Consider the following 8912-nt stretch of genomic DNA (forward strand, 5'->3'; position numbering starts at 1 on the left):
AATACTGAGCGTTTCTTTCCAGTGAATGGTTTTCTTGTGTATGATCCTGGACTGTTTATCTCCTTACGATTCCTTGCTGCCTGTCTTTGTTACTCTGCCTCGTTTGACTGGATTACTGCTGTTTTGTTTGCTGCCTGCCCTGACCCTCTGCCTGTCTTGTGAACGTCTGTTGCCAGTGATTGACCTTTGCCTGTTTGTACTTCCTAACCCTTTTACAATAAATCAGCAAATGGATCCCAACTCTGCTGACTTCACATTACACTTATTAGTCATGGTCTAAATTCTCCTCCTGCAGAGTGTTATTTAAACATGATTTCTTTAACAAAAATCGGATACATTTTACAAAGCACTGATTGATTGATAACGTTTTGAGGAGAGATTTTCAAACACACACATACTAAACATGAATATAAACCTATAAGCTATTCAATAGTTATTGAAAATACATACACAATGAGTGATTAGAACATGATAGTTAAATGTGTGGGTTACATACATGATATGGAGTTATGCAATGGAATGATATTCATTTATAAGTCCTTTTAACATTATTTTGTTGCATCTACATATGTAAAAGACAGTCTCTGTGTCATTCTGATTGTGAGGACATGTTCTGTGAGGAACAAAAGGTCAAAAGGGTCTCATAAGGAATCTGAATTGCTCTCTGTGCTAGATGGGGGAAGTCAATCCAAGGAAGTCTTTAGCTTGTGATTTACATCATGGAATTACATGCTCGTGATGTGCTGTCTTTTTGACCATTAACTCTTTCCCCGCCAAACACAGAATTTTCCGGGTTTCATGAGACAACGCTTCCCCGCCAAACACGGAATTTTCCGGGTTTCCACGTTCTCACTGTTATACATTCGGGGGCGCTATTACACATCTCCTGAATGAGTCTAGAATGTGCCGATCAAAAACACATGTGAGGAAGATGCAGAAATTAGTGATTTCTATTTACCTATGAGAGTGGGAGAGAACAACAGTTCTAATTTGCTATTTGCATGCCTAGAGGAGGTTAAGAGCTGGATGACTCAAAATCTGCTTCAACTGAACCAGAGTAAAACTGAGATTATGTTTTTTGGCCCTGCCAGAGGATGTTTAGATATGTCCACATATTTGGGCTCATGGTCTAATTATTGCCGTGACCAAATAAGTAACTTAGGTGTGGTGTTTGACCCAGACCTGAAATTTGACAAGCAGATTAATGCTGTAGTAAAGACTTGTTTTTAAAATATAGAACTCTTCTGTATGTTTTTAAAGCAGTGCATGGGTTGGCCACTGCTTACGTGACTGAGCTTGTTGCTGTTCGTCAAGCACCTAGGTCTCTAAGATCCAATAATAAGTTATTGCTTACTGTCCCTCAACTGCAAAGTTAAAAATGTTAATGTTGTTAATGCATTGAAATGAGAGAAAGAGTCAGAATCAATTAAATATTGTCGAAGACTGCAGCCAGTACTCCTGTCTTACAGCGTCTCTTTTTATTATTCTACAGTGCTGGCCTGTGTTGTACATTTAACTTACCCACTCAGGCTTCCCAGACTTGAGGCAGGTAACATTTTCAAGGGAAGATCGACAGCTGCGCTACGAAGCTGAGCGAACACTTAAGTAAAGAGTTGTTGCTATGGAAATGATACACCGTCTAGTCTAGCAGCACTAGTGTAAAAACTGGCAGGTAATACTACATCGGACGCGAACGTTGCGTCAAAGCACAGAGAACGCATTATAATCAGTGATTGTATCACTGAAAGTGCGCTAACAGTAAACGGATGCCACGTTCTATTTCTGACACACTCCACGCGTTGCGTTACCGACAATCTAGTTACTAGAAAAATCGATATGGAAAGTTTGCTTTGAGGAAGCCAGTGTAGAGACGGCATTAGGACATTTCAGAACTTTTTTTTTTGCAAGATTCAGCTCATACATCTTTGGTGTAAACTCGTCTAACCAAACGCCCCCCAAGAACACCTCAGCTCAGCGCCACTCTTTCAAAAATATTGCTTCCAGTGCCCCCCGATTCTCTCTGAACGCACTAAAATGCGCTTTGTGAATCAAAAAGATAAATTTTTCATTTTGGTTTTATTGTATTTTCACTTGGTGCATTTGAATGGAGTGTGACGAAAACAAAATTAAAAATGTGAGAACAACATCAGAAATTCGTTTATTATGCCCTGGAGAAGGTTTAAATATGCGATAAACTACTGATTTATTCGTTTTTCCGTTTTGAAGACAAAAACGAGAAAATAAATAATACGAAGGTACACAGATCAAACCTGTACAACATTTTAATGTATGATTTCACCTCTTTTATGTTTTGTGAGATTGTAGATGAATAAACAGTGCAATATGCATGCAGAAAACTGACATTTACCTAACTGAAATACCGATGTTGCTTTTATATATATATATATATACAGCGGGTAAAATAAGTATTGAACATGTCACCATTTTTCTCAGTAAATATATTTCTAAAGATGCTGTTGACATGAAATTTTCACCAGATGTCGGTAACAAACCAGGTAATACATACGTACAAAGAAAACAAAACAAATAAGTTCATAAATGAAGTTATGTGTAACAAAATGGAATGACACAGGGAAAATACGCATTTTTAATATTTTAATCATCTTTAGAAATCAATACTTATTTTACCTGCTGTATATATATATATATATATATATATATATATATAACCCATTCCAGAATTGCGGGTCCATTTTCAAGTACAGAAAGAAAACAAAAAATAGGATTTTCTTTTTTGTTAAACGGTTTTATTTTCATAGAACACACTTCAAATGTAATATTTTCTATATTTGGTGATATTAAACTTGTGTACTAACAGAAAAATCTGTCAACTCTTTTATAGACAAATTGCGTAAAATATATACAGTTAACAAATGTGGCACAATTTAAAACCCTGTCTTTCCTAAGATCATTTCTGTCTCTTCATCCATTAATTCAACTTTAAGCCTAATAAGATACAGACTTTTTGTTTTGGACTAAAAATATCAATGCATTTAACTGAAAAGTTGCCAAGATGGTGTGCATTTTCTCTAAACATAGCTTTAAAAATGACAAAAATTCTGCTAAATTTCATGTAGTAAGAGAACTAGTTAGGCTAATCAGCTTCTGATCAATTTGTTAACAATAAAACACATATAATGATAAGTTGAAAGCAAAACCTTAAGGGCTTTTCACACTGAAAGCGAAAATTTGGCGCGAATGTTCGGCGCGATGACGCTTTTGAATCGAAACAATAGATCCCTATGGGGCTATTCACACCAGGCGCGATCATTTGCGGTGCGAAAAAGCGAGATTTTTTTTTATCATCCTGTGTGTTGATTTTTTCCCTGTCGCTCCACGAAGAAACGGGCCGTCCAATCAGATTTGAGCTTAGATCACGTGCCCAGAGCAGCTGCTGTTGCACAAAAGGGTGAGAGTGGTGGCGCTGTTTACAAACCAGTGTAAACAAACACCAAAGAAGAGTATCCCGGTAGAGAGAAGAGAGTGGATACCGAGTTCTTATTATCTTTGGTATCTGAGAACAGATTTATTCTCACATGTTCTTAATATAATTTCTAAATTCTCCATTGAATTATGTGATCTGGAGTGTCCGTTTTCTTCCATGTGTGCGAGTGTTATGAGTCAGAGCGCGTTAACCCTCTAGATCTTCCGTTTTTTTTTTTAAATGAGTGAAACATTTTTCTACACATGAAATATGAAAGCAAATAGACATATGATTTTCTTTCCTGGTCTGAGAGTGATCATCTGATGGAGGCTCATTGTTGAAGGAACCACCGGGAGTCGTTTTGGCATCTTCTGTACAGCTTTGCCCACAGCTTCCTCATCAATGTAGTACAGCTGTATAGAGGTCTGGGCATTCAGTAGACAATTGCTTGGCATTTGGAATGTATTTCCTTCACTGACCAGTCTGTCGGCTGTTCTTTTTAGAACTCCACCCACTCCATCTGGAGCACCTTTTCCGTGACTTGCTTCAAAGAAGCTCCATGTGCCTTTCTTGAAGCCCTTCTTGAACAACTCTGTGCTAAACATATAGAAGTTGCCCTTCTGACGGTATTTGGTGCACAGCCCATCACAAAAAAATGAACTAAACTTACTGATGGATGATGGGTTTTCACATGATCTAGCACAGGGGACAGGTGTGTCCATATAGCGGGTGGACTTTTCTCTTTTGATGCTGAGATGGTAGTAAAGCACAAATGTTTGTCCACTCCACCCAGATGAAGGATTCCCGTATGCAGAGTTGCCTGCTGCTGAGAGGATGCAAAGTGAACTGCCTGAATTTCTGCTGATAATTTGCATGCGTAATTTTTGGAAAAATCTATGTGAATCAAACATTCATCCGATTTCATGCTTTTCTTGAGCTCCCGGTAGTGGATGTATTGCATTTTAATGTTGAATTGATGCCTTGTGAAAACTCTCAGCTGGTTCTGGAACATATTTCCTAGTGAACACTCCATCTCCTTTTTCACAGTCATTCGGACTGGTTGTGATTCTTTCTCACTCTCTTTATTTTTCTTCCTTCTTCCTCCTAATTCAGTGATGAACTGAACTGAACTGAACAAACCTCACTGGAGCCTCAGCATTATACTCAGAGTTGAGCTGATAGATATTGCTTCTGCATTCGGCACACACTCCATACATGCATTCTTTGCTTGTAGGATCACAGCATATTGAGTTTGCAATGATTTCCAAATCAGTCGTCAGTCGCATGCAACAGAAAAGTGCATATGACAGCTGACTTGATGGATTCTCAAGAATACATTTGCGATGAAGATCTTTAATGGTATCATTTAGAAAAGTTTTTGCTTTTCCTCTTGTGATGTTTTTTTTTTTTCCTGCAGTCAAGCGGCTTACATCGTCTCTCAGAAAGAATCACTGTACCTTCTTTTGGAGCTTGCTTTGTGTTGATCGATATTTACTTCTTTGAAAAGTCAGTTCAATTTGGTTACTCTTGCCAAACCTCTTTCTTGAAAAACCAAGTGAGGTCTGTGTTGTTTTCTATAGTTTGTAATGTTTTATTATCTTTCCTGACACAATTCGTGATATAAACTGACACACTCTCTCTCCTTTAGTGCCTTGGTACTTTTGTCTGATACAGACTTATCAGTGCATTATGAAACAAGAGGGGTTTTTTGAACCTCTGCAGGGACTTTGTCTTCCTAACTGCTTCTGCATTTTTGATCGAGGGGATTCAGACACACACGTCAGTCTCTGGAGATGTTTCTGGTATTTTCTAACAGTGGTTGTTTTCTTTTTCAGCAAAATCTTCAATTTGGAGTTCTCCCGTTTTAATTTTCTTCGTCCTAACCGCCTTTGTCTGAAACAATAAAAATAAAATAAATTAATTTAAGTTAAATTTAAAATAGCCTATTTCAATTCATATCTTTCTTGCTTAAAAACAATCATTAGTAGTATTTAAATGTGCACTATGCAATTTTTTATGGGCATTTAAAATACAGAGCTCTTGATTCAAGGAATAGCAGTTTGGTAGAATTTTAAATTTACTTCGAAGCCATATGTTTACATTTGTATTTATAAACAATAGAGCAAAACAGGCTTGTATTTTGAGTAATGGTGGGGTGAAAATTCATATGCAGTTCTAAAGTTGTGTAGTGCACTGTTAATTAAAATGTGTAAACAAACCATGCAAAAATTAAGGAGTATACCCTTAAGACAGAACATCTTGGAAGAAAGCGTTCAGTTACATACTATCATGCTGACAGTCCTAACAAATAAATTAACTTTCTAAATTAATCTACCTGTGTCTACACAACCTACATGACATTCTACTCCTGGACCTAATTTTACCTGGATATCTGTGGTTCAGCGTCTGGTTCAGGACTTTGTGGTGGTGTCATCTCTACAAGTCTCTGCACCCTGCTGTGCTTCTCTCCAATACCTGCGCTTGTACCTTTTCTCCCTTTTCACCTAGATCGTCCACTCTGCTTGTCTGCCCTGCATTTTTCCTTGTGTGCCATCTATCTCTGTCTTTTCTCAAATTTCCTGCCTTCCTTACAGGGTCGGCATCTCACCATGCCCTGTATTGCCGTTGCCTTTCTGCTGCTGACAGCTTCATTTACCTATCATTCATTTTCCTTAATCTGGAATTATATATTACAAATGTATAATTCACAGTAAAATGAATACATAATAAATGTAAAATAATGCAAAATACCTAAATGTGATAGGGAAATATGGTCAACTCTGTTATCATTAATCTTTTTAAACCACTAACAGAGTTTACATTTTTCACCATTTTGTGCTTTAGCTCAAGATGCCAACCTCAAACCAGATACCACATGGCATGTCTAAATCAGAATTTTATGGATTAACCTCATATTATTGATGATATTACATCTTCTTTTAAAAGTGACCCGTATCCGATATCTGCATTTACTCTATACATAGTGAAACAACACAAGTTAGACGTACTGACCAGAAAAGGAAGTAAAAACAGTGCAATATTCAACTGAACATTGTCATTTGCACTTACATATTGTTACTCTTTTGTTAGTTTTGATTGCTTCTATTGTCCTCATTTGTAAGTCACTTTGGATAAAAGCGTCTGCTAAATGACTAAATGTAAATGTAAATGAAATTGAACGATTGATGATTATACAATGTTTTGCTTTCCGCACCATATTTAACCCTTTCACTGGTGAGTTTAAAATATTGTAGCGGTCCCCCCAGAGTGAGTTTTTTTAGGCGTTTTCCCTTACTGTCTCCATGGCGATGTGTCATGCTTGTCACATGACACACCGCGGCCACAATAACACTGTATGACAGATGGATCGCTTTATCTTGATCATGATCAATAACATGAGATGGGCGCCGCCATGTTTGTTTGCGCTGCAGTTCAGAGAGTCCTGTCAGTCAGATTTAAAGCATGTAAATGTATCAGTTTCTCCCTAAATACATGTAAGTAAGTGGCCGGTGAACTGGGAGAAGAATAGAGTGAACTTTATAGTTACTTACACTATGTGTATCTGATATTAATAAAACACTTCAGCAAGTTATATTGCTGCTTCCATAAACATCTGTGTGTATTTTACAAACTCTAAATGTATTGTTTTACTAGTAATGATGTGTATTTAAATGTCTGAAACCTAAAATAAACATTATGTGGTTAAAAACACTGCATAGTTGTGATAATATGACAAGCACAGTGCACATCTCTCTCTGGTTCAGCGTCAGCCAAAGCTCGAAAGCACAGTTTGAATTTGGCATTTATGTGACGTCACCGAACGTTCTAAATCGCATATGTGGGACCGTACTCCCAGGGGCACGGAAATAAAAATCCCATATGTGGGACCATACCGCTCAACAGGTTAAAGGTCAGCAAAACAATGCTCTTTTAAGGCGGAGAAAAAAAGAGGACAGCTGTTGCAGCCTGGGGCGAATGTAGCATTGATCGTTGCTACATCAGTTCAGAGAGATGTGTGGATGCGGCAAAGGTCTCAAGATTGGTGGGATCAAGTTCATGGAACCTGGGGTCAGGAACAGTGAGTCAGCAATTTTCGTATGAGACGAGAAACTTTTAATATGTTGTGTGAGTGGTTGTCACCAAGGCTGTCTTACGAGGATACGAACTTTCGCCAGGCAATCTCAGTGCAGAAGCATGTTGCAGTTGGACTATGGTGGCTTGCGACAGGAGCTGGTTATCGAACACTGGCACATCTGTTTGGCATAAGTGACGCATCAGTATGCCTAAAAGTCCGGGAGTTTTCCCATGCCGTGCGACATGAGATGATTCGCGAGTACGTCATGCTGCCAGAAGGTGAGGAGCTCCAAACCATCCTTCTGGGATTTATGATCCACTGGGGTTTCCCTCAGTGTGCGGGGGCTATCGACGGGAGCCACATCCCAGTCATCGATCCACCTGAGAGCCACACTAATTATTTTAATCATAAGGGGTGGCATTCGGTGATCTTACAAGCGATTGTGGACCACAATTTCTGGTAAGGACAGATATAATTTATATTGTTTTTTTTCTCCCTGGTTGTTGCCTCTTCCCTCCTTATTACGTAGTGTGTCATTTGTTTCTTTCACTCTCTTTACTCATTTATCATGTTTAATATAACCCCTCAATTGTTTCACAAACATCAACATAGGTTGGCCAGGAAGTGTCCACAACTCCAGGGTTCTTCGGAATTCTGTCATCTATGAGAAGGCAGAAAGAGGAGTCCTCTTTCCAAACATGATTTATTTTTTCTTGTAAATTAAAACATGCAGCCTACAAGGGTTAATGGCATGTTGTATCATTTATGGTGTTAAAAACATATTTATAGTATAGAAAGGTATGTTCATTTAAAAAACCACACTGTATGTCTGAACTATCCCTGCTTTATGTATTCACATGTATTAATCAAGCCTGTTGCCATTCAGTATGAATCAATATTATTGACTTGCAATTATATAACTGAAAACCTCTAGCTTGATTTGCATAATCATGTCATATTCATTGTATTTTAGGGCTGGGCGATATGACGATATTATCGTATATCGACAATGTCTCGTAAGTATCGCGATGTCGATGTCAACAGTCAGGTAACTGCTTCTCGATGTCTGTATGCGTATTTATTGTGATTTCAAAAGATTCAACTGCAAGAAGATGAAATAGAACTCACTTCTGCACTCGAACATTGTTTTTTTGTGCTGCGCACACACACACATAGCTCATGCGCAAAAGCCGCCTCTTATATACGCGAACACTGGACTGAGCTCTCTTTCTCACATTCTTACACATTCGAATGGACAAATACACACAGAATTATATCAAAATATCCCATAAATACAATCGGTTATGTCTTAAGTGAACGTAAACTGTTGAGAAAGAAAACGTCTCGGTTACGTATGGTAACCCTCGTTCCCTGAAGGAGGGAACGGAGACG

This window comes from Sinocyclocheilus rhinocerous, unplaced genomic scaffold (genome assembly GCF_001515625.1).
Source record: "Sinocyclocheilus rhinocerous isolate Xijiao unplaced genomic scaffold, SAMN03320098_v1.1 scaffold989, whole genome shotgun sequence".
Classification (NCBI taxonomy): Eukaryota; Metazoa; Chordata; class Actinopteri; order Cypriniformes; family Cyprinidae; genus Sinocyclocheilus; species Sinocyclocheilus rhinocerous.